The 26779-nt window shown below is 42.3% G+C and overlaps 1 protein-coding gene across 4 annotated transcripts in view; it reads right to left on the bottom strand.

Moving 5' to 3' along the window:
* The window catches only part of kcnab2a (potassium voltage-gated channel subfamily A regulatory beta subunit 2a), a 306240-nt gene that overhangs the window by 134625 nt on the left and 144836 nt on the right, over window positions 1-26779 (bottom strand). The window contains exon 1 of one of the 4 annotated variants that reach the window (XM_041207164.1): window positions 6152-6222. The exons of the other annotated variants lie outside the window; for them this stretch is intronic. The gene's annotated coding sequence lies outside the window, so the exon portion shown is untranslated. Of the gene's footprint in view, window positions 1-6151; window positions 6223-26779 lie in introns of those variants that run through there. 4 annotated transcript variants of the gene reach the window in all.

Below are 26779 nucleotides of genomic sequence, written 5' to 3'. Positions count from 1 at the left end.
CGCTGGAAAACTCACTATTGATTACTTATCCCTAAGTGCCCTTGAGAAATGGTGGTAAGCTGAGATGTGGGGACTTTCAGCCATTTCTTGATAGCATGAAAACTGAGCTAGCTGAAGTGAACTGGGATACTAGGCTAGAGGATAGATCAATAGAGAAGTAGTGGCAGACATTTAAGGCAACATTTTAGACTACTCAGAATAAGTATATTCCTACTATGAAGAAAATTTCTAAGGGGAGGACCCACCACCTCTGGTTTACTAAAGAAATTAAGGAAAGCATCAAACTTAAGAAAAACATAAAACTGTGCAAAGATGAATGGCAGGTCAGATGTTTGGTCAGAACATAAGGAACGGCAGAGAATGACTAAAGGTTAATCAGTAGAAAGAAATTAGGATATGAGAGGAAGTTAGCTAGAAATGTAAAAACGGATAGCAAGAGTTCCTATAGGTATTTAAAAAGGAAAAGAATAAGTAAAGTGAGTGTTGGTCTGCTAGAGAGTGACAGTGAGGAGTTAATAGTAGATAATAAGGAAACGGCGGATGAAATAAACAAATATTTTGCTTCTGTCTTTACTATAGAGGATGCAAAAAACATTCAAATAATAGTTGTAAATCAGGAGGTGGAAGGGAGAGAGGAGCTTGGTGAAATTATAATCACTAATGGATCACTAGTGCTGAGCAAACTGATGGAATTGCAGGCTTACAAGTCTCCGGGTCCTGATGGACTTCATCCTTAAGACTTAAAAGAGATGGCCTATGAGGTAGTTGTCACGACTCACTGGGGATGGTGTGCTGTAGTATCAAGCCCCATTGCTCCCCGTACCGTGACAAATGTGAGAAGTTTGATTAGACCACCAGACTGCCCCAATTCTACCTAACTGTTTAATTTAGGTTAACAGAATACGAGCACCAGGTTTGTAAACTTGACATGTAATTAACTGTTTGTTAAACACATTGTCTGTAGCTAGTAGCAAAAAAAGTGAAGTGCTAACTTTTAACTCTATAATTTAAACTCTACCCCTTCTTAACCCCTATACAGAAAGGTGAGATAAAACAGTTCAACAGCACAAATCTGGAGTTCAGGATTAGATGGGTTAACTTTGATTGCTTTCTTCCAAATTCCTTGCAGGTTGTTGTGACTGACACAAGGTGGTCTCCCAGCACTTACAGTCTGTGGTTCTCAGGTTGAAACTTGCTTTTAATGTCTCTACTGGTAATTTTCCCCTTTTCCTCCTGACAGGGGTTTCACAAAGAAAGCAAGATACAGCGATGTGAGGAATAGCCAGCTAGCTACAATGGCAGGATTACTGGGATCTTACAAAACACAGGAGAGAGGGGTTTCAGGTCTTTCCTCTTTTCAGCCTAGGAGCTAAACTACTGAACTATCCCCACACAGAACCTAGCCACTTCGTCAGGAGCCAATCAAAACGCTGTCGCTAGGCAGTTCCCTCTTAAATCAGATCTCCTTTCCAGCTTCATTCTGTCCAACCTGGCACACACTTCCTGGATAGCAACATTGTAGATTTTCTTCTTCCTGCTCCATTGAACATCTCTTTAAAACTGTAGCCATGGTCGTTTTTAAAGCCACAAGCCAATCTTAAAGCCACAGTCCAAGAAAAAATAAAAACGTATTCTTTACATAGTAGATACGTTAATGCTAATTTTCCAAAATTCACTAGATTCTGGAAAGGTTCCATTAGACTGGAAAGTAGCAAATATAACCCCTCTATTCAAGAAGGAAGGGAGGCAGAAAACAGGAAACTATAGGCCAGTTAGCTTGACATCTGTCATGGGGAGGGTGTTAGAATCAATCATTAAGGAGCTGGGCACTTAGAAAAATTCAAGGTAATCAGGAAGAGTCAGCATGGTTTTGTGAAAGGGAAATCATGTTTACCCCAATTTACTGGAATTCTTTCAAGGAGTCACATGCACTGTGAATAAAGGGGAGTCTGTAGATGGACTGTTCTTGGATTTCCAGAGGCATTTGATAAGGTGCCACATCAAAGGTTATTGCGGAAAATAAAGGCTCATGGTGTAGAGGGTAATATTAGCATGGAAAGAAGATAGGCTGGCTGGCAAAAAAAAGAGAATGCACAATTGGGTCTTTTTCTGATTGGTAGGATGTGACGAGTGGAGTTCCACAGGGGTCTGTGCTGGGGCCTCAACTTTTTACAATTTATTTCAATGACTTTGACAAAGGGAGCAAAGGCATGATAGCTTAATTTGAAGATGACACAAAGATATGTAGGAAAGTATGTTGTGAAGAGGACATAAGGAAGTTGCAGATGGATACAGGTAGGTTGAGTGAGTGGCTGGGCAAAAATCCGGCAGATGGAGTATAGTGTGGGGAAACGAAGTTGTTCATTTTGTCAGTAAGATAAAAAAAAGTGTATTACTTAAATGGAGAACAACTGCAGAACTCCGAGGTGCAGAGGCATCCAGGCGTCCTAGTGCATTAGTCACAAAAAGTTTGTATACAGGTACAGCAAGTAATTAAGAAGGCTAATGGAATGTTATCCTCTATTAGGAGAGGAATTGAACATAAAAGTAAGGAGGTTATGCTTCAGTTATACAGGACATTGGTGAGGCCACATCTTGAATATGGTGTGCAGTTTTGGTCTCCTTAGTTAAGGAAGAATGTAAATGCGTTGGAGGCAGTTCAGAGAAGGTTTACTAGGCTGATACTTGGAATGAGCAGTTGTCTTATAAGGAAAGACTGGACACACTGGGATTGTTTCCACTGGAGTTTAGAAGAGGGAGGGATGACTGGATTGAATTACATAAGATCCTGAACGGTCTCGACAAGGTGGACATGGAAAGGATGTTTTCTCTTGTGGGTGAGTCCAGAACTAGGGGGCACTGTTTTAAAATTAGGAGTCAACCTTTTAGGATAGATCACCCTTTTAGGAGAGAGATGAGGAGAAGTAGCCCCCTCCCGAGATCCCCAGCATCACAGCTGCTAGTTTTGAGTCAATTAGATTCAACTCTCATGATATCAAGAAATGGCTGAAGACACAGAAAGCAGCAAAACCTATGGGCCTTGAAAACATTCTGGCTATAGTACTGAAGATTTGTGCTCCAGAACTAGCCATGGCCCCTAGCCGAGTTGCTCCAGTACAGCTACAATGTTGAAATCTATCTATCTATCCGAGTAACATTGCACAGGTAAGTCCTGTCCACAAAAAAGGAGGACATCTCCAATCCAGCCAATTACCACTAATCGAAACCAGAATGTTGCAGATGCAGGATGTCTGAAATAAAAACAAAAATAAAACGCTGGAAATACTCAACAGGTCAGGCAGCACCTATGGAGAGAAACATGGTTAATGTTTCAGGTCGATGACTTTTCATCAGACACCTGACCTGCTGAGTATTTCCAGCATTTCTGCTTTTATCCCAGACAATTACAACTCCATTAGTTTACTCTCAATCATCAGCAAAGTGACAGATGTTGCTGGCAGTGCTATCAAGTGGCACTTACTCACAAATAACCTTTTCGCTGATGCTCAGTTTGGGTTCTGCCAGGGACGCTCAGCTCCAGACCTCCCTAGAGCTTTGATCCAAATATGGACAAAAGAGCTGAATTCCAGAGATGAAGTAAAAGTAACTGCCCTTGACATCAAGGCAGCATTTGACCGAATGTGGCATCAAGGAGCATTAACAAAATTGAAGTCAATGGGAATCGGAGGGAAAACTACACTGGTTGAAGTCATATCTAGTACAAAGGAAAAATGTTGCAATTGTTGGAAGTCAATTACCTCAGCCCCGGCACTTTGCTTCAAGAGTTGCTCAGGATAGTGTCCTAGGTTCAACCATTTTCAGCGGCATCATCAATGACCTTCCCTCCATCAGAAGGCAAGAAGTGTAGATATTCACTGATGACTGCAGTGTTCAGTACCATGCATAATTCCTCAAATACTGATACAGTTTGTGTCTGCAAGCAAAGCCTGGACAACAACAACAATCAGGTTTGGGCTGATAAGTGGTATGTAACATTCACATTGCACAAATGCCAGGTAATGACCTACCCGATCAAGAGAGAATCTGAGAGGATCTAACTATCTCCCCTTGATATTCAAGTGCATTACCATTACTAAAACCTCCATCAAAATCCATTGACCAAAAACTGAACTGGATCAGTCATATAAATAATGTGGCTACAGGAGCAGGCCAGAGGCTGGGAATTCTGTGATGAATAAGTCATCTCCTGATTCCCAAGAACATGTCCACTGTCTACAAGGCACAAGCCAGGATTGTGATGGACTACTCTCCACTTGCCTAGATGAGTCCAGCTCCAACAACGTTCAAGAAGCTCAACATCATCCAGGGCAGACAGTCCACTTAATGGGCAGATAGTCCACTTAATCTGCACCCCATCCACCATCTTAAACATTCACTCCCTTCACCACTGGTGCACGATGGCAACAGTGTGCACCATCTATAAGATACATTGTAGTAATTCACCAAGGCTCCTTCGACAGCACCTTCCAAACCCATGATCTCTACCACTTAGAAGAACAGAGGCAGCCCACATATGGGAACACCAATACCTGCAAGTTCCTCTCCAAGTCACACAGTATGCTGCTTTGGGACTATATCACCATTCCTTCACTGTCACTGTGTCAAAGTCCTGGTACTCTCTCCCACACAGAACTGTGGATGTATCTGTACCACATGGACTTCAGCCGTTCAAGAAGGTGGTTCACCAGCACCTTCAAGGACAATTAGGGATGGGCAATAAATACTGGCTTTGCCACTGAAGCTCACATCCCATGAATGAATACAAAACAGTATTGGACCCTGCATTTATCCACCACATCATCACTTACTTTCTTTCTTTTATGAATTGTAATGTTCAGCAAACGTCTCTCATTTCTGTTTGAAACTACATTTCATATACATCTCTTTATATTAATAAAGAATGGCTGAAGACAGCATCCCAAGGCAAGAGAAATGGCAGCAGTGTGTACTGACAACAGTGAAAGCCAGCATACACCATATGCATTTATAATTAAGATTGGCATGCAGCATACAGACACTATGACCTGTTACTACCCCAATTCAACAGGGTTATGTGTAAAATATCAATGATGTCAAACTCCCATTTGATCTCAATAATAGAAAATGATAACATTTAGGAACTCAATACATGACTTCAATTAACAAATGCATCATATTCTTAAGTTGTAAATGATGAACCTTAATTCTGAATTGTTCTATAAAGAGCTGGTGTGGACAATGAAACAAAGGTCTCCTTTTGTGCTGTAAAATTTTGATACTATTGTTACAATCTATTAACTGTAACTGTATTATGTGAATTTAGTTTAAGACAGTCAAAATCCAGTTCTTAATAGTCATGGTCTCTGAGCAGAATACTACTTCTAATTACATGGTAATCTGAATTATAGGCCATAGGCTTGAGGCAGGCGATGGAATATCATGTTGGAGAAAGTTTCAGTCTTCATCTAACCATGCAGTATCTAACCTGATATAGCCTTCATCAAAATATACAGCAACTAACTATTTGATTAGTAATATTCCACAGCATTGCAGGCATAAATGAAATGTGATCGGGGTGTTAAATTGGATAACCCATGAAAACCAGTGCAGGGATCGCAATTCAGGCAGGATGTCAAATTGGTGCTGCTTACTCATTTCCACGACTGCTGCACACAGCTAATGTTCCCAAACATCATATGTCTCATAAAGGTTAAGTGCAGTTTGGTTGCTGAAAGTACTGAGAGTTATCAAAAGTATACTTTGAAAGGCTGAACAATAGCTGACCACGGTAAGTGCATGCACCAAAGATTTTAGACACTTCACTAGAGTTCTTGGTGGAAGAAGTGCCAGTGCTGGATTTTTGGTAGTGCTATCCAAATAGTTCTCTGCCTTTTCCCCAAAGCCTTGTAATTTTTCCCTTTCAAGTACTTATCCAATTCCCTTTGAAAAGTTATTGTTTAATCTGTCTCCATTGCCCTTTCAGGTCATGCATTCCAGTACACTAGGATCTGAGATCAAATGTTCACTCAGTTCCAATGATAGTATTGGAACACAGATATTTGATCAATAATTTGGGAAAAACAAATGACATTTCTAGTTTATTCGACTCAAATAGGGGTCTTGCGCAATTTAGGATCAAAACGCAACTCACACTGCCACCTACAGTAAAGCAACAGAACTTCTGCAATAAAAACAGGAAATGCTGGAAACACTTAGCAGGTCAGACAGCATCATCTGTGGGGAGAAAAACAGGGTTAACATTTCAAGCTGATAACCTTTCATCTAACCAGGAACAAAAATTCTACATTGCATATTTTAAATGAACACAGTACATTCAGAAGCAAACCAATTAAAACTAGAAAGCTTTTCCTGATGGCTCAGCTCATGAGCTCTTGGCTCATTGTCTGCTGATGGCTTAAACCAATGAGTGTCAGAACTATGTCGATAAGGAAGTTCCCTTACCAGTCCTGGACTCACTTTTCTCAATAGGCGTGGCAATACAGGCTATAATCAGCTTCAGTATCCCTTGAGTAGGAAAAAGCAGGGGAGAAAAATAAACAAAAGAATCTCAGCTCCTGCTAATTGCTTTCTGTCCAATAAATCCTGTTTTAAAACCTGAAAGCATGGATATTGCATGACAATACAATTGGGTTCAACGTAATATCCTCCATTTGCAAATGAAGAATAATGCCTTGGGGAAGACAGCACAGTTACCAGTGGAATCATACCTGTATCACAAATAGTCAATGCCTTTGCGATATGAGGGGAAAGTTAAAAATCATCAAAAAATGTAAACCTACAGAATCTTTAACAAACATTGAAAAATCATTGCACAAAAATAATGCTACCTCCATGCAATAAGTCTTAATATTTCACAAAGAAGTGATAAGAAAGAAAGGTTACTGACACAGAGGACAATGGAATGCAAAATTCTCTGCAATAAACCTTTTCTGAAGTTATGTCCACAGTCACTTGAAAAAGGAATATTGAAAGGAATGGGGAGCAAACAGCAAAGTGGCTTAAGACAGGTAATTTGAAAAAAAAACAGAGGAGGCATCTGATAATAATTTACATTTATTTAGGAAAAACTCAGCTTATGGTCAAAAAGGACACTAAGCTCACAAACAATCTGCTTAACCGAGTGTCATGAAGTTATTAATGGATATAATATTATTGGAAAATATTTTTCTTTTAAAATAGAGGTTTAGTCTGTGGATGTGTCTTAATTGGATTAAAACCAGCTAGTCTGGGTGCTTTAATGTGTTCTAGTTTTGATATATAAGAGAGAGAGCGTGCATTTGCATTTTTTGAATAGAACATTCAAGAGGTGGGGTGAAAACTACCACCTAGCTAGCAGATACCAAGCAATATGTTTATGTTACTAATAAGATTGGTACTATGAAAGGAGTTTTATTGTTAAAAAGTGGAGTTCAAAAAGGCTGGTGATACAATGAGATTTTACATTCAATGAGCAGTGCTAGGTATAACTTCAGCAGTTTTGTGTGTGCAGGGCAGAGGCAATATGCGATCAAATGCAGCTGTAAGCCTCCAACTGTCTCCACAGGAACCAAAGTGAAAAGAACCTCCTTTTGAATTCGTAAGATGAAAATGCTTTGCCTGGTGTTTGGTTAAGTCTATGGGTTGCTGTTGCCATAATGGAGATTTTTTTGGGTATTTATTAAAAGTTATGATGATAGTACTTTGTGGCCATGTATCTGTGTTTAATGTGTTGTAACGTAATAAAATGTTTCATCTAGTTTAATATAAAACCTCTCGAGAACTGGTGGTCTGATTCCTGAATTTAGAGTTGCATCTCAAACATAACACTTTAAACAACTGTCATAACCTATAATTTTAAGTTTCTGTCTGGGATTTTTAAATAACACAGTTTTACCAACTGCATTGTTCATAACACAGATGGTAGCAGTGGTAAGGCATTGGATTTTGTGGCTAGGGCCAAAGACAATGGCTTTAATCTTTCTGATGATTAAGATGGTAAGGTGGTATGTGTGCTCTGCCCAAAGGCTGGTTCTTGTTTCATTGTCTTCTGATGCTACAGCCTGAACTGTTTTCTTGGCAGTTTTTGTCAGTGGTGGTTTGCCATTGCTTCCAGTCTCAGAGGCAGGATGAAGAGACAGGTCCCAATTTTACCTCAGCTGGAACAGGAATCAGACACATACTATTGGCTTTTTTCTGATGATTAATTAGAGGAATTGTCTAGAATTAGTTGCCAGACAAGCAGGTTGACACCACAAAGGCAGTGGATGAGAGATGGTGATGAGGTACAGCTGGGTGTCATCAGCATACATGTGGAACCTGACATCATGTCTTTGGATGGATGTTGCTAAGGGGAATCCTGTAGACAAGAAAAATAAAAGAGGGCACTAAGGATATTCTTGGGAAGATCTAGGTGTAGGAATATAGGGACAGGGGTAAACCATTCAGCCCTCGAGTCTGTTCTGCCTTTCAATGAGATCATGGTTGATCTGTATCCGAGCTTCCTCAACCCGCCTGGGCTCCATATCCCTTAGTACCTTTGGCTAGCGAAAATTTATCAATCTCACATTTAAAACTATTAATTGAACTAGCACCTACTGCCATTTATGGGGACACTTCTGTTACTCTTTGCATGAAGAAGCATTTCCTAACTTACCTTCTGAAAGGCCTGGCACTGATTTTGAGGATATATCCCTTTGTCCTAGGCTCCCTCACCAGCAGAAAATGATTCTGGTGAATCAGCATTGCGCTTCTTCCAAGGCCAATATATCCAAAGGAACAGTGCCCAAAGCAGTACACAGTACCCCATATGTGATCTAACCAGGACTTTGTATAGCTCTCTAGGTAATGTTGCGGGGAGAAGAAGCCATTACAAGAGATACTTTGATTACAACTGGTTAAGTAAGAGTGGAACCAGGCAGGAGCTGCCTCACTAGCTGGCCAAAGCAGAGGCATAGGAGGAAGATGTCATATTTGAACTTGTCAAAGATTGTAGAAAGGTTGAGAAGGGTAAAGAGGGATAGCACACAGTGACAATGGATGTCAATTATGACTTTGATTTTGGCCATTTTATTTTTTCTCACATAAATGCTTTATGGTATTATGAAACATCTGCCTGTCGAGTCTCTGAAACAAAACATAGATTGAAAGACATGTGAATTCCAGATTGGAATTGACGTGTCTTATGTGCTACAGTAAATTTGACACCCTCTACTGGAATAGGGACAGAAGACAATAAAGCAGCAATGAACTCAGGTCTTACCAGCAGTCAATGAAAATAGTTTAATAAATCATTTCAACAAATGTAATTTATATCTGAATTAATGAAATGGGTATAGTTAAGAATATTTTTGAGTTCTACTTTTGTTTGTGGCTATTTCTAAGTGTGTAAGAAAATAAATTAATAATTAATGCAATTTAAGTATTCCAAACATTTTGGCTTTGGGACAGATACTGAAATTCTACCAATTAATTCTTACAGATATTTTCAGAATACTTGTGGGCAAAGGAGAAAAGATCGAAGTCAATTTTTTCTTAACCTACAGCATTTACACCCTAGTAGGTTCACCGATCTGCTGAAGGTATATTTGGAAATTCAGCTGATTAAGGCAATGAACTGTTGAGCAACACAGAACTATTCTTGATACGTGCTGAGCTAGTTGATCTCAGCTCGAAAGGTGGCAAGGAAGTCAGAATTTGCATCAATGTCACCTCAAAATAAAAATAAAAAATAAAAGTGTTAGTTTCCATAGCCCATACCTAGATGATTACTGCTGGAAGTATGTACATGTGGTTTTGTGATGAGAACATGATAAGGCTTGCTTGATGCTCACTATCCAACTCATATTTCTAAGTGACCTTGTCATGTAAGGGAAGATGCCCAGAGCACAATTTCCCTTTAGGAGAGAAAATCTGTGAAAAACTCAAAGAAGCAAAAATACCCTACAGCATACATGTTCCAGATACAGGTTCCCTGCTTTATTAAAAACAGATGTGGGGAAGTTGCAACTAACCAGCTAGCATCCGTCTGCATAGATCAGCAGGATACTTGTAACAGAAATTAACACAGGTTCTGTAAAAACAATTACTCATACATTGGGGAGTAAGCAAAGTACTATACAAGACATAACTTAGCCTAAGTTACCAATGCAATAAGGTATATTCAGGCAGAAGTGCATTTTCCAAATCCATTTAATTAGTTTGATGCTGCTCTCAAATACTGTATGAATATGCATTATTTTCAGTATTGCTTGCAAATATAAACAGATCCTGAACCATGTTTCAATGCAGTATAGCCTGCAACATCAAAAATGGAAAGTTCATGAAACTGAACAGATCACAAAATTGTTTCTGTACTGCTGGCAGTCCAGATTGTGACATTAATAAAATCTTAAAAATGGGACTGTAACAAATATCTACCTTTGAAGTGAAAACTGGGAGAAGTTCATACACGTCAATTTGGATATCTAAATAAAACTGAATGATCACAGGGGCATTTTTACTTTGGAGAAAATGAGTTGCTATTGTAAATCTGATCTTCTGAAATGTTTTTTGTCTACTTGCTGAATTTTAGTGTAAATATTACTGAATGAAGTTGATTTTTCAATGCCAAATTGCTGACTTCAGTGCAGGCTTACCAACCTGCAGCCAGAACCCGAAGCCTCTCTTACAAGGCCCCCAAAGTCAGTTTTCAAAACAAAAACAGAATTACCTGGAAAAACTCAGCAGGTCTGGCAGCATCGGCGGAGAATGCCAGTCAAACAGTAAGTTGGAGTAGAAGGTTCTGCAAGGAGCTGTTCCTCCAATCAAAGGCTGCTCCTTTGTTTGCTGCTGATGGGCTCTTAAGTGAGCCTATGAGCAACAAACACAGGAGAGAAACAGTCTGTGATTGGAGAAGCAGCGAATCCCAGCAGCAGTAAATTTGCCGGGGAGAAAGAGGTTTTCTGTCAGATGGGGGGAGGGTCACGAGAGAGATAGCACAAGTATGTGAACGAGAGTAAGAGCGTGTGCATGCATGGAGGGGACGGTGGTGGGGAGGGGGCAGCAAGGCTGCCAGGATCTCAGGAAGGAGAAAACAAAAACAGAATTACCTGGACAAACTCAGCAGGTCTGGCAGCATCGGCGGAGAAGAAAAGAGTTGACGTTTCGAATCCTCATGACCCTTCAACAGAACTGACCTTTCTTTACATATCCCCAGGTAAGCAGAGTAACTTCAGAACAAGAAACAACTCACTGATCGAGTCTCAGACCCCTATCTATGGTGCTTTTAACTTTTAAAAGGTGATCAAAACCAACCTGCTGACAGGTTTCCCTCTGCTTTTTCTATACACTTTCATTGTGGGAAGATATCCGAGCACCACCCACTGCCTCATCTTAACAGCATGGCAGAAAAATCAGTTCTGTTGAAGGGTCATGAGGACTCGAAACGTCAACTCTTCTCTTCTCCGCCGATGCTGCCAGATCTGCTGAGTTTTTCCAGGTAATTCTGTTTTTGTTTTGGATTTTCAGCATCCGCAGTTTTTTGTTTTTATCTCAGGAAGGAGAGGCTGGCTGTGGAGACTGGCGCCGGAGGGCGTGTATGTGCATGTGTGTGCACGTGCGTGCATGCGTGAGTGTATGGGGGGAGTGTGTGTGTATGTGTGTGTTATGTTGGGGGGGGGGGGGGGCAGTGAGTGAGTGAGTGTGTGTGGGAGAGAGACAGTATGCAAGAGTGAATGTGTGTGGGGGGACCAGTGAGAATAACTGCACACATGATAGTGAGTGCGCATGAGAGTGAGTGTGAGAGACAGAGTGTGAGGGAAAGTGAGTGTGTGGGAGAGAGTGTGAATGTGTGTGTGATCGTGTGCGTGTGATCGTGTGTTTGTGAGAGTTTGTGTGCATGCGTGCGAGTGCGGGAGAGTGGGAGAGAGCGCGAGTGAGCGAGTGAGCGCAAGTGCCTGTCTTTCTCCCAGTATCAGGTTTCTCTTTCACTCTCACCACCACACACCAACACATACTCACACTCACTCACACAGTGGGTGAGGGTGTGATTGAGCACCTTCAGCCTGGGACTGAGCCTGAATAACCAAGTAGAATATTTAAAAAAAAAGGAAATAAAAATATGTCTTACAAGCTGTTACTTTGTGCTCTCACCTGATGCAATTGATTTGGCTTCAAAATAAAAATATTCTTCCTTTTTTCAACACCATATCGCCAGGTAAGCAGAGTAACTTCAGAACAAGAAACAACTCACTGATCGAGTCTCAGACCCCTATTTCTGGTGCTCTTAACTTTTAAAAGGTGATCAAAACCAACCTGCTGACAGCATTCCCTCTGCTTTTTCCATACACTTTCATTGTGGGAAGATAACCGAGCACCACCCACTGCCTCATCTTAACAGCATGGCACAGAGAAGAAACTCCCATTCTATGTTGAACTCGCACTGTGCCACACTCATATTTTTCTCCCTTTCCCAGTTGAGCAGCATTCCTCAGGTATGAACCAAAACTGAGTATCAGCAAGCCCAACCCTATCCATATATGGCACTTTCCAGCAGGAATTCTTGCTAACAATGAGGAACAGAAATCCTGCCTGATGTTTCCCACCATATTCCAGAGGAATTTGTAGCCAAATGTAGCATCCCAGCTGAGACCCAGCAGTGACCAGGTCCATATCTGGGAGCTTCCTGACTTTTTTAGTGTTGTATGTTCAATAGGTCTCATGAGGAGGTTCTCAGCTTTGTATGGTTGAACATTAAGTGTTTATTGATAACGCGTAATTTACATACAAACAGACAAGGTAATAGCCCAGGCTATGAGCCAACTTCATGTTTGCTTCTACACAGACCTTTGTTCAGTCCACAACTGACTCTAATCTCAGGTTATGTGTCTCTTTACATCACATTGTTGGACAGTACTGTTTCCCAGTCCTACATTAAACCTTGCTGTGCTACACCTCTCCCCTAGTCTTTACCCAACCTATTTACATTACAATCGTGACCCCCAGCCGCACCCCCCTCTTCTCCATACCCCCCCCGCCCCTTTCAAGGCTCTGACTTTATAAATTCAGACAGTCTGGATTATTTTGTAAGATCTTGTTCTGCTCACATTCAGAGGAGTGGTAGGCTCTGTTGATTTGGGCAACCTTTGTTGATTTTGAGATTAAGTTATGGTCTGTGTTTCTGGCACTTGGTTATCTTCTTCTAACACGCTTTTTCCACTCCTTGGAATTGAACTTTTGTCAACTCCCCATCTGCTCTGCACGGGGACCATCAGCTTGTCCCTTTCTTTCTGGACTGTTCACTCTGTTCATTCGTGGTACACAGCCAGTTTTTCTTTTTCCGTGTGGTCTGCCAGGATCTTTGTGGGAGTTGAGGGTGTCCCTCCCTGTCGTTTGGATGTTCATCAGTGGGCTCATCTTGCAGTTTGGCTTTTATCATGACACTGTGTCCTTCCGTTTGTCTACTTGTCTCTCTGAGGTGTGCTCTGGCGTGTTGATGGTAATTAGTTCCTTGCTCCAGCATCGTCTTACACCTTTGCGCATTGGCTGGAGGTTGCTGTGTTTATGCCGTGGTGATTACAGGTAGTGTGACAGCAACCATTGAAACCTGGGGTTGGGGCTCATTCTCCTGTGGCTTGAGGAGCTTCAGCTCAGAGTCATTGAGCTGGAGGCTGAGCTGTGGATATTGCAACACATCATGGAGGGTGAGAGTTACCTGGATGCTTTGTACCAGGAGGCGGTCACACCCTTTCGGATAGGATCTTCTGATTTGGAAGGTGGTCAGGGACAGGATGGTGTGATTGCAGCTGAGGGAGAAAAGGGGACCCAGAGGACAAGAGTGCAGGAGTGTCAGCCTCTGCAATTATCCAATAGGTTTGAGGTTCTTTCACAAAAACAGAATTACCTGGAAAAACTCAGCAGGTCTGGCAGTATCGGCGGAGAAGAAAAGAGTTGACGTTTTGAGTCCTCATGACCCTTCCACAGAACTGAGTGAATATAAGGAGAGGGGTGAAATATAAGCTGGTTTAAGGTGCGGTGGGTGGGGGGGGAGAGAGAGAGAGAGTAGGGGGGTGGTGTGGTTGTAGGGACAAGCAAGCAGTGATAGGAGCAGATCATCAAAAGATGTCACAGACAAAAGAACAAAAGAACACAGAGGTGTTGAAGGTGGTGATATTATCTAAACGAATGTGTTAATTAAGAATGGATGGTAGGACACTCAACGTACAGCTCTAGTGGGGGTGGGGTGGAAAGACTAGCAGGGCATAAAAGATTTAAAAATAATGGAAAAAGCTGGGAAAAGAAAAATCTATATAAATTATTGGAAAATACAAAAGGAAGGGGGAAGAAACAGAAAGGGGGTGGGGATGGAGGAGGGGGTTCAAGATCCAAAGTTGTTGAATTCAATATTCAGTCCGGAAGGCTGTAAAGTGCCTAGGCGGAAGATGAGGTGCTGTTCCTCCAGTTTGCGTTGGGCTTCACTGGAACAATGCAGCAAGCCAAGGACAGACATGTGAGCAAGAGAACAGGGTGGAGTGTTAAAATGGCAAGCGACAGGGAGGTTTGGGTCATTCTTGCGGACAGACCGCAGGTGTTCTGCAAAGCGATCGCCCAGTTTACATTTGGTCTCTCCAATATAGAGGAGACTGCATTGGGAGCAACGAATGCAGTAGACTAAGTTGGAGGAAATGCAAATGAAATGCTGCTTCACTTAAAAGGAGTGTTTGGGCACTTGGACGGTGAGAAGAGAGGAAGTGAAGGGGCAGGTGTTGCATCTTTTGCATGGGCATGGGGAGGTGCCATAGGTGGGGATTGAGGAGTAGGGGGTGATGGAGGAGTGGACCAGGGTGTCCCGGAGGGAATGATCCCTACGGAATGCCGCCGGGAGGTGAAGGGAAGATGTGTTTGGTGGTAGCATCATGCTGGAGTTGGCGGAAATGGCGGAGGATGATCCTTTGAATGCGGAGGCTGGTGGGGTGATAAGTGAGGACAAGGGGGACCAGTTAATGTTTCTGGGAGGGAGGAGAAGGCGTGAGGACGGATGTGCAGGAGATGGGCCAGACACAGTTGAGGGGCCTGTCAACGACCGTGGGTGGAAAACCTCGGTTAAGGAAGAAGGAGGACATGTCAGAGGAACTGTTTTTGAAGGTAGCATCATCAGAACAGATGCGACGGAGGTGAAGGAACTGAGAGAATGGGATGGAGTCCTTACAGGAAGCGGAGTGTGAGGAGCTGTAGTCGAGGTAGCTGTGGGAGTCGGTAGGCTTGTAATGGATGTTGGTGGACAGTCTATCACCAGAGATTGAGACAGAGAGCTCAAGGAAGGGAAGGGAAGTGTCAGAGATGGACCATGTGAAAATGATGGAGGGGTGGAGATTGGAAGCAAAATTAATAAATTTTTCCAAGTCCCGACGAGAGCATGACGCAGCACCAAAGTAATCATTGATGTACTGGAGAGAGTTGTGGAAGGGGGCCGGAGTAGGACTGGAACAAGGAATGTTCCACATACCCCATAAAGAGACAGGCATAGCTGGGGCCCATGCGGGTACCCATAGCCACACCTTTTATTTGGAGGAAGTGAGAGGAGTTAAAGGAGAAATTGTTCAGTGTGAGAACAAGTTCAGCCAGACGGAGGAGAGTAATGGTGGATGGGGATTGTTCGGGCCTCTGTTCAAGGAAGAGGCTAAGGGCCCTGGTGGGGGATGGAGGTGTAGAGGAATTGGACGTCCATGGTGAAGAGGAAGCAGTTGGGGCCAGGGATCTGGAAATTGTTGATGTGACGTAAGGTGTCAGAGGAATCACGGATGTAGGTGGGAAGGGACTGGACAAGGGGAGAGAGAAGGGAGTCAAGATAACGAGAAATGAGTTCCGTGGGGCAGGAACAGGTTGACACGATCGGAGACGAAGATGGCGGAAGAAGAGTTCAGCATTGTGCCGAGCCTGAAATTCATTGAGATGAGGGTGTAAGGGTATGAAACTAAGTCCTTTGCTGAGCACTGAACGTTCAGTGTCGGAGAGGGGGAAGGTCAGGGGGTATAGTGAATAGATGGCCGGGGCTGGGATTGGAAAATGGGGTGGGGATGGAAGGACAGGCAGGGGTGGAGGGTCCTAGATGTGTGTTGGTGTCAATGAGTTGTTGGAGCTTGCGTTCCTTAGCATTTGAGAGAAAGAGAAAAAGTTTCTTGTTGAGGCGTCGGATGAGACGAAGCATAAAATGAAACTGGGGGCAGGTGCAGCTTTGAAAAAGGTTCTTTCAGCTTGTTTGGATGAGAGTGGGAACTGCAGGGTGGATGAGCCGACTGGCAATGGCACTGTGGTATAGGAAACCATTCAAGTTGGGAGAGCACAAAGGAATGTAGTTGTAGTAAGGGACAGTATTGTGAGGACAATTGACACTGTTTTCTGTAGCAAGAGTCCAGATGACTATGTTGTCTGCTTGGTGCCACGGTTCGGGACATTTACTCAGGGCTGGAGAGGAACTTGCAGTGGGAGGGGGATATTACTGCTGCATAGGCTATGGGCCCCAATAAAACCTCAGCCAAAGTACTAAAAACTTCTGTACCAGAATTAGCTGCACTCATAGCCAAGCTGTTCCAGTACAGATGCAACAATGACATCTACCCAACAATGTGGAACTTTGCCTAGGTATCTCCTGTCCACAAAAAGCAGCAGAAATCTAATTTGGCCAATCACCACCCCATCAGCAGGAATGACAGTGGGCAAAGACAAAAGGTCTGAAAATTTTGTGCGATAGGGAATCATGTACACATTATAAACTGCAAAGTCATTGCAGCATACAAGGCCAGAAAATTATAGCAATTTTCATGGTGTGTAGTCATAGAGACATAGAGGTCTACAGCACAGAAAAAAGCCCTTCGGCCTATCGAGTCCACGCCAGTCAAGTACCAAACTATTCTAATCCCAGTTTTCAACACTAGGCCCACAGCCTTGTATGCCATGGCATCGCAAGTGCACATCCAAATACTTCTTAAATTGGGTTTCTGCCTCTACCATCCTTTCAGGCAGTGAATTCCAGATTCCCACCACCCTCTGGGTGAAAAAATTCTTCCCTACATCCCCTCTAAACCTCCTGCCCCTTACCTTAAATCTATGCCCCCTGGTTATTGATCCCCCCACCAAGGGAAAAAGTTCCTTCCTGTCTACCCTATCTATGCCCCTCATAATTTTATACACCTCAATCATGTCCCCTCACGATCTCCTCTGGTCCAGAGAAAATAACCCCAGACTATCCAATCTCTCCTCATAACTAAAACTCTCCAGCCCAAGCAACATCCTGGTAAATCTCCTCTGCACTCTCTCTACTGCAATCACATCCTTTGTATAATGCAGATTCCAGAACTGCACGCAATACTCTAGCTGTGGCCTAACCAGCATTTTATACAGTTCCAACATAACCTCCCTGCTCTTATATTCTATGCCTCGGCTAATAAAGGTAAGTATCCCATATGCCCTCTTAACCACCTTATCTACCTGTCCCGCTACCTTAAGGGACCAGTGGACATGCACACCAAGGTCCCTCTGATCCTCAGTACTTCCCAGGGTCCTACCATTCATTGTGTATTCCCATGCCTTGCTTGTTCTGCCCAAGTGCATCACCTCACACTTATTCAGATTAGATTCCATTTGCCACAACTGCCCATCTGACTAGCCTGTCTATATCCTTCTGTAATCCAAGGCTATCCTCCTCGCTATTTACCATCCTACCAATTTTGTGTCATCTGTGAACTTACTCATCAACCCTCCTACATTCAAGTCTAAATCGTTTATATATACCACAAACAGCAAGGGATTCAACACCGATCCCTGTGGAACCCCACTGGACACAGGCATCCTGTCACAAAAACAGTCCTTGACCATCACCCTTGACCAGTGAAATGCAAATGCTTATATGCCACTTCAAATTAGTGGAATCATTAGACTTCAAGTGAGCAGAAGCATTAATTTTCCCTTTGCTTACCTTCTACTACCATCAAGACTGTAGACCAACGCATTTGTATCAAATCGCCAAAGTGACCTCAGGATTTCGGCATTCAATCCAGTCAGTGCATGCAATACAGGATGAAGTCTAACCAACAACGGAACGTAACTTTGCTGGATTATTGGTATAATTATCCCTCGTTTAGCACAGCTAATGAGTTCCTAAAAAAAATGGCATGCAAAACAAAAACGTGCTGGACAAAAATTACTTTCCCATAAAAAAACCATGCAATAAGGATGCATTCCTAACCTATAATTTTTACTTTAAAAATCTATTGGCTGCCTTGAACCTAATTGGCTCAAAAATCCTCTTATTAACGTTAGTAAGTCATAAACTTACTAACCCTTTCTATTTATTTCCTGCTCATCGCTTTCTGCCTCCAGCTCACTGCTTCCACCCCCAACTGTCCCATTGCCTGCCTCTCCTGCTCACTGCTTCTCTCTGCCAGAACATGCCACCGTCGTCACCTCCTAACCCCTCGCCACTTCCCTCTCCCGGACATCCACCCTGCTTGCCGCACCCAGACCTTCTCTCCTGCTGCTCCTGGACACGCCACCCCACCCAGTTCGCCTCAACCCACCACTTCCCTCTCCCAAACACTACCACTTGCAACTTCCCTCTCCTGAACCCTCGGTAGTCAATGAGTAGGAAGAAGTGAGCGAGGGAGCAAGAGGGCCTGTGAGAGAGAGGGAGGAAGCAGGATGGATGGTGGGAAGCAACAAGCATTGAGTGGATAAGTTGTTGAGTTTTTCTGCTAAAATGGAAAGATGAACATTAGCACAACTTTAAGCAAAAAATTTTAAAAAGCAACTACACTCTGAGTATATAAAGAACTATATGGTACTGCTTTCTTATCTCCTTAGCACAACTTTGTGTTTGTTATGTATTCCCCAATAAAAAACAAGAGATGAAAACTGTACGAGATTGAATTATGAATATTGCAGTATTGTGATATTTTATGAGATGTAAACATAGAGGAGAATTTTCTCCCCATCGCGGGAGTGGGCACGAAGATGATTGCCACCCGTGATTTTACATGCATCCGGAAGCGCTGAGCACTCCCTATTGCGGGGGGGAGGGGCAGGCTAAGTCGGGGCCTGCACCAGAGCGCTGAGGCTCTGTGCCTCAGGGAGATCAGTTTGAATTTCAAAAATTTTGATAAGAAAAAAAATTTAGGACAAGTACCCTCTTGTGAAAGTGTCACACGAGCTGGGACATGTCTATGAATTTTAATGAAAATTTTTATTTCACTTATAAATCAATAAATGCGGAACAAAAACAGAATTACCTGGAAAAACTCAGCAGGTCTGGCAGCATCATCGGAGAAGAAATGAGTTGACGTTTCGAGTCCTCATGACCCTTCAACAGAACTGAAATGCGGAAGCCGCCTGGGCTATTTGCCTGCCCGCCAACCTTAAGGTTGGACAGGCAGCTATGCTAAGCGATTTAATTAGTTTTTAAATGGCCTTAATAGGCGTTTGATAGTTTGGCAGGCGTGTAGCCGACTCTGGTGTGTGCCTGCTGAACTGAAAATCGGAATGACGCGCGGTGATGTCGGGACACATGCCTGACGTCATTTTATGTGTCGGTGAGCAGGCCCCCACTCGCCGAGCCGAAGATTCTGGCCATAGAATAATTTTATTTACTTGGCAGAAAAAATGGGTGAAGCTACAAGTGGAATTAGGGAGAGAGAACAAAGGTACAATGCAAATTGCTTATACATTCTACCCAAAAAATTATCATTTGGCAGCACTGCTCACCATGCAAGTGCAGGTTGTACATAATGTAGAACTCCAAAGCATATATTGGTGCTAATTTCAAATGAGATCGTTGCGGTAAACTTAGCAGGGCATCTGCTTTCTAGATTCATTTTTTTTGGCATGAGTGAAACTGAACAACTGCCACTCTGAATCTAAGAACAGTATTATATTACGGGATTAAATCTATTAGGAGCAGAATACAGACTGCCCAGCCCAGTTCAGCAAGGCCATTAACAGCCATTACAAAAGACACTTTAATTCCATCTGTCTGAGTTGGATCCTAACCCAGGTCCTGAGGGAGAAAGGACATTGTTCAAAAATTTCATGCTGCTATGCTATCAATATGCTACACTGTGCCATTTAATGTGTTCAACAGGATGTTCTATTTACAACACTAGGTACAATTTTTCCACTGTCATGCAACGTATCCTGTAATTGAATGTGATTAAATTATCCAACAAGACAGAAGATTTAAAATAGTGAATTCACAATTTCTGTGAACAAACTACAAACGCATCAATTCAATTGCAGCAACTCCTCATTGTTGCAATAATCCAGTTCTACACTTTAAAAAAGCCCAATTAAAATGCATTAAGCCAGCACCCTGCAATGTTTCAATAAAGTTATCCAGTGAGTAAAACAAAAACAGAATTACCTGAAAAAACTCAGCAGGTCTGGCAGCATCGGCGGAGAAGAAGAGTTGACGTTTCGAGTCCTCATGACCCTTCGATAGAACTGATTGAATGTTAGAAGAGGGGTGAAATATATGATGGTTTAAGGTGGGGGGGGGGGAAAGAGAAGTGGGGGGCGGGGTTTGTTGTGGTTGTAGGGACAAGCAAGCAGTGATAGGAGCAGATAATCAAAAGATGTCACAGGCAGGGCACTGAAGGTACAGCTCTAGTGGGGTTGGGGTGGAAAGACTAGCCTGGCATACAAGATTTAAAAATAATGGAAAAAGGTGGGAAAAGAAAAATCTATATAAATTATTGGAAAAAACAAAAGGAAGGGGGAAGAAACGGAAAGGGGGTGGGGATGGAGGAGGGAGTTCAAGATCTAAAGTTGTTGAATTCAATATTCAGTCTGGAAGGCTGTAAAGTGCCTAGTCGGAAGATGAGGTGCTGTTCCTCCAGTTTGCGTTGGGCTTCACTGGAACAATGCAGCAAGCCAAGGACAGACATATGGGCAAGAGAGCAGGGTGGAGTGTTAAAATGGCAAGCAACGGGGTCTACTTAGTCTACTGCATTCGTTGCTCTCAATGCGGTCTCCTCTACATTGGAGAGACCAAACGTCAACTGGGCGACCGCTTTGCAGAACACCTGCAGTCTGTCCGCAAGAATGACCCAAACGTCCCCGTCGCCGAAACGAAAACAAAAAATACTGGAAAAACTCAGCAGGTCCAACAGCATTGTTTTTCAAATGTTTTTTCATGTCTGGGTATGTCTACTTGTAATCCACTCTGAGCCTTCCGGAAGTTTTACAACACTGCGGTTGTAAAGTTAGGTGGCTCTTGGCAACCATTTCAAGGCCCATTGTGTCCATTTTTATAACATCATAACTAGACCCCATGACATAGGTTCTTCTTGCCATACTGGGGTAAACAAAAATGAGCTTGTGCAATGCTAGCTGCTATCCAACACTTATCTTGAAAACAGCAAACTCTAAGTGACTGCAGTTACTATACTTCAAACTGATTAATCAAAATCACTTCGATGGACTGACATGGTGTCTGAATGGTCGAAAAGTGTCTCCCCCAGCAGGTCCTGTTTCCTTTTATATGGCCAGCGTTCCAGGTAGGAAAAATAAAATGCTTCATAGACACTCTGAACCTTGTCTTAAGCATTGACATTGACGACTGGAGCAGCTTACAACTAATCGTTCAAAATGGCAATAACTTGTCTATCAAGCTGCATCACACTTTGAGTCACAACGTCTTACTGACAAGGCAGGGCAGCGGCAGAGAAGAAAGAGAAGCAAACCTGCTCTCCAGATCCCACTGCCTCATGTGCCCAAAGATCTGAGAGTCTAGAATCGGCCTATTCAGTCACTTGAATAATCATGGCAGAAACTAACAACCTTGAATAAATGTCATCCTTGAATCGAGGGACAGCCACCACCACGACTGCAAACTGCTGAGTGGCTCACAGGTCTTCATAGTCTGAGCACAGTTAACTGCTTTTAAATGGCTGAATCTCACATTGTGTCAGTACGTCACAATGGTAAGTTTATGTAGGGACCAGAAGACAACATAAAAGAAAGGTGGGAAAGTCACACAGTGATCTTATTGCCAGGCTGCTTTCACACAGTTCCCTGTAGCTGGTTCAGAGTGACACTGGCAGAGGTCTTGGGATAGGTTAACCACCCAACCTCTCTGACACAATTGATGTGTAGCAACCAAAGAAGGAAAAATAAGAGGGCGGAGAACACCTTCCGAATTCAACTTCTAACAACTAGAAGGACAAGGGTAGCAGATGCATGGGAACATCACCACCTTCAAGTTTCCCTCCAAGTCACACACCATCTTGACTTGGAACTATATACCATTAATTCACTATCACTGGGTCAAAATCCTTGAATTCGTTCCCCGACAGCTCGGTGCATATAGCTACACCACAGCAGACAATAGAGGATAAAGGAGGCAGCACACCACCACCTTCTCAAAGGCAATTAGGGATGGGCAATAAATGCTGGCCTGTCCAGCGACACACAATTCCCCAAAAAAAAGATTAGAAATACCCTCCAAATGAAATTAAATATATCTTTGGTGATGGTGTGTTTCTTTGCTGAGACTCCCAGACTGATGGACAGTGAGTGACTTCATAACAACAGGAACAGTGTCACAGTACATAATGCAGAGTCATACAATACCATCAGCTATATTTTGCAATGTGTTCAAAAAAACTTGCATACAAGTGTCAGACAAAGCACATCCATAAAAGTCGCAAAATGTCTCAATGCACCACTGTAGCATGGCCTCACTTCAGTAACAGCAAGTATGTCTGAAAATGGCATAATAAAGCAAAAGATGAAAAAACACACAAAAACATTGTACCAACAAAATACGTACCCCAAGGTTTATCAAAGACGACAAAATCATATCATGTCGCACATCATCAATCTGTGTTTCTTTTTGTAAATCTGATATCAACATTGCTGGCAGATAGGGTGGAACTCAATGACCTTCCCAGAGGCGAGGTTGGAGGTGGGAACATTTAATTTGGCGGGTGGGGATCCCGCCACCTTTGCCCCAATCAAGTCCGGGGCAGGAAGGCTTATGGATGGCCTTCCCATCCCAACGCCACTTGAGGCCCTTAAGTGGGCTTTGTCGGCCATAAAGTAGAGGAATCTATTCCAACCAATTATTTGCTATTTCACAAAAACATCCAACATTATCCAACAGCCTGCAAGGTCGCTTTCTAAGTTTCAGACAAAAAAATAATAGAATGGTCGTGAAACACAAGCCACAGTAACTGTAAAAGGTTCGGATTCTTTGGTGATGCTTGAATTTCAGCCAAATTTGCAAAGGACTTACTGCTCCAGAATCTGTTAATAAACAGGGAAGTGGAGATAGTGGGAAATGGTTGTCAATATTGACAGGCCGATCATCTACATTTTTAAATTAATATTAAAAAGCTAGTGGCTGATGTTGACAGAATACAAATGCCTGGAACTTAACTTTGGATTCAATTAGTCAGACAAAATAGGTCTTTTCAAAAGCTCAAAGCTTATCCCATCAGTAGCTAAGCCATGCAGGCTCACTCTCCCAAATATGCCACAACAGTGACCTCAGCTAGAGCAGCAATATAGTTGTGAAATTTGCCTCACTGAGTATCAGGGAAGCTGTTTCTTTAAACTTGTAAAGCTATCAATTTGAGCATGAAAATTAAATCGTCAGTTACAGTAACAAAAAATTCTGCTACATTCAGCCAATTCAGGTTATACCTTATTGCTAACTTAGTTGGGTAAAGTCACCCAAACACTTTGAGTGCTTTGTGCAACTGAGAAAATGTGTTAAACAAGGATACATTAGTACCTTCCAGTGGCTACCATGACAAAGTTGCTGACAACATTAAGAAACCTAACTCCTCTCTCATCAATAAATGTAGTAATCTATCAGCTGTTGTAACAACCTGTATGCATTACCTTAAGTTACAACATCCAACGAACAAGCGATCAGATAATACAATGGTATGACTCCTTAAGTCATGTAACATTAGTAGTATAAGAAACTGTAGTAAGATCCATTCTTAAAAGGATGGATTTTTTAAAATCAAGTTTTTCTGAATTTAATATGTGGTAGAATCGACAAAAGGTTGGAGTGCAACATTTCAAAAAGTTCTTTATAATCAGAGCAAACAAATCATAACAAATTTGTCAATCTACAAAGAGTTCACTTATCCACAATTTTTTGTAAATATACAAATTCTTAATTTAAAAATCTGCGAAGTTCACTTCAATGAAAAGATACTAGAAAATGGATTTCAGTAACCCAAGATTTTCTGAGTCAGTCAAATAATTTAAATAGTTGTTGACAAGTACACAATTACTGCTAAGAGGATTATATAGGATTTAATTGTATAGTTAGTATTTTAAAAGTGCATGAGATGGATGTATCAATGGGCAATGACTTACAAATCAAGGGCCTGTTTGGAATTTGGAACTTATAATGTTCAAAAATGTTTGTAGAAAGCTGTTTATTCAAAGATTCCAACAATTAGGAGAATGAAAAAAATCACAGCAGTATTACATGAGGATTAGGGGTAGAAAAGGTTTCAAAAGCCTGAACCAAAGACAACAAATGAAAAAATAACAGCTAAAGCAGATGCATGATATATCACTAAACCTTGCGTCTTTGCATTAATGTATATAATCACATCTCAGGTACTGCACATAATCCAAGTGCAATATCTATCCCTTTGGACCAACCTGCATTTCCCCCCCACCCACCAACACCAAAAATGTTGACTCCTTTTTGGGGACTGTTGACTTCCAAGAGGTGATTACTCATGCGTGTGGTAAAACAGCAAGTGCTGCCAAACTCTTCAACAATGGGAGGATCATTCCTGAGCTCAATCTTGCCTGACATTTATACATATCCTTCCAGCAAGGGTCACTAAATAGGTTTTTGGAATGGGAATCATGACCATGCGAACTTTAACTGTAACATGCTGAGGCTAAATTTTCTTATATGCACCTCAACTAACTCAGCAAAGCTGAAGGACTGAACTTGGGACCAGCCTGATCTGAATGGCTTAGCCATTTGATAAACTCACTGAGCCAAAGTAGTTTCTTCAGAGCAGTTTTAAAACAAAACAAAGACAATGTTTACATTCTGCATCTTATAAGAGGAATACATGTGGTCCTCGTAAGTTCCTTTATGCATAAATCCAGAGATAAAACATTTAGCTGATGACAATGAAAGCAAAAATCGCCAACAGCTTACAGCTGATTCAAGGGGGAGAATTTTCTCCCCATCAGGCGGGCGGTTCGGAGCAGGCGCAGAGTCGAACGTCACCCGCAATTGGCTCCGCGCTGCCATTGTGTGTGGGCGGGCCAATTAAGGCCCAGCATGACACGTACCAGGAAGTGCTCAGCGCTACCTGTGTGGATGGGGGGAGGAAGCAGTGTCACATGAGCTGGGACATGTTTATATATTTTAACAAAAATTTTTATTTAATTTAGAAACCCTTCATGAAACCTCATCCACCATGGATGAGGTTTCATGAGAAATGCGAAGGTTGCCTGGGCTCTTCGCCTGCCTGCCAACCTTAAGGTCAAGCGGGGAGCCCAGACCATCAGCTTAATTGGGTTATTAACGGCCTTAACAGGCGTTTGATAGTTCAACAGGCACACAGCCGACTCCGGTGCGCGCCCACTGAACTGAAGATTGGAATGATGCGCGATGACATTGGGATGCACGCCCAGTGTCATCACGCGTCATTTTTTGTGTGGGTGTGCAGGGCCCGCCCCCGCATGCCAAACGGGAGATTCTGGCCAAGATTTCTGTACCATGATCCAAGCATCGATTGTGGAATGAATAACACATGGATTTGAACAATTTGTTCCTGGCATTAGTGAATTTTTTCCCTGAATATCAGTGCGGACTTGGTGCCTAATACTGTAGGGTATGATGCTAAGTGTAAGACCCTTGGGTATACAGGTACAGGTGAAAATCTTTAAAGCCTTAAAAAAAACAAATCAAGGAAGTGACTAGACCTCGAAATCTACTTTGGCTTTATAAAGGGCAGACCAGGACTGGATATTTGGTTTTGTGTGATTTCTTTTGTTCAAAATGCCAACTTCTTTGCCTGCAAGAGAATTTGCTGATCCTTGCTGGCACAGTTCACAGAATATAATCTCTAATTGATACAAAAAAAAAACACTGAAGAATTTGCAAGCATGGTTTTGTCATCTCTTGGGGCCTCGTGCATTACCCATATCACTAGAATTAGAGATTTCCTACCAAATGCAGAAAGATAATTATTTAATGGAATAAAACAGAAAATGCCAGAAATACTCAGCAGGTCTGTGGACAGAGAAATGGAGTTAACTTTTATGGCAAAGGGCCACTGGGCTGTTAACTCTGTTTCTCTCTCTCTCCACAGATGCTGCCAGACTTAAATATTTTCAACATTCTGTATTTATTTCAGATTTCCAACATCCGTACTACTTTACTTTTGCTTGATAGCAGATTTGCAAAAATGGTAATCCCACAAAGCCTTTCAATGTTGTAGAAATTTGTCACATTTTCTATGATTGGTAAACAGCAATCTCCATTCTGTGGAGCAGAGAAGTCCTCAATGCAGACTACTGAAAGATGATTTAACACATCAAAATACATTTTCAAACCTGACCCAGTTGCATTCTACAACACTTTCCACAATATGTTATTAAATACCCATTAAATGATCCATTAGTAAGTGCCCTTGCAATGATTCCTCAGTGACAATTAGGGTTTCTCTTTCACTTTTCAGAATAGAACTGGTTGAATTTTGCTACTAACTGAGAACCCTTCAAAATTCGGCCATGTTTGATGAACAACTTCTTAGTG

Source organism: Carcharodon carcharias, chromosome 15 (genome assembly GCF_017639515.1).
Source record: "Carcharodon carcharias isolate sCarCar2 chromosome 15, sCarCar2.pri, whole genome shotgun sequence".
NCBI classification, from domain to species: Eukaryota; Metazoa; Chordata; class Chondrichthyes; order Lamniformes; family Lamnidae; genus Carcharodon; species Carcharodon carcharias.
The sequence above is the reverse complement of the archived record's forward strand: the minus strand, read 5'-3'. Positions and strand labels throughout refer to the sequence as shown.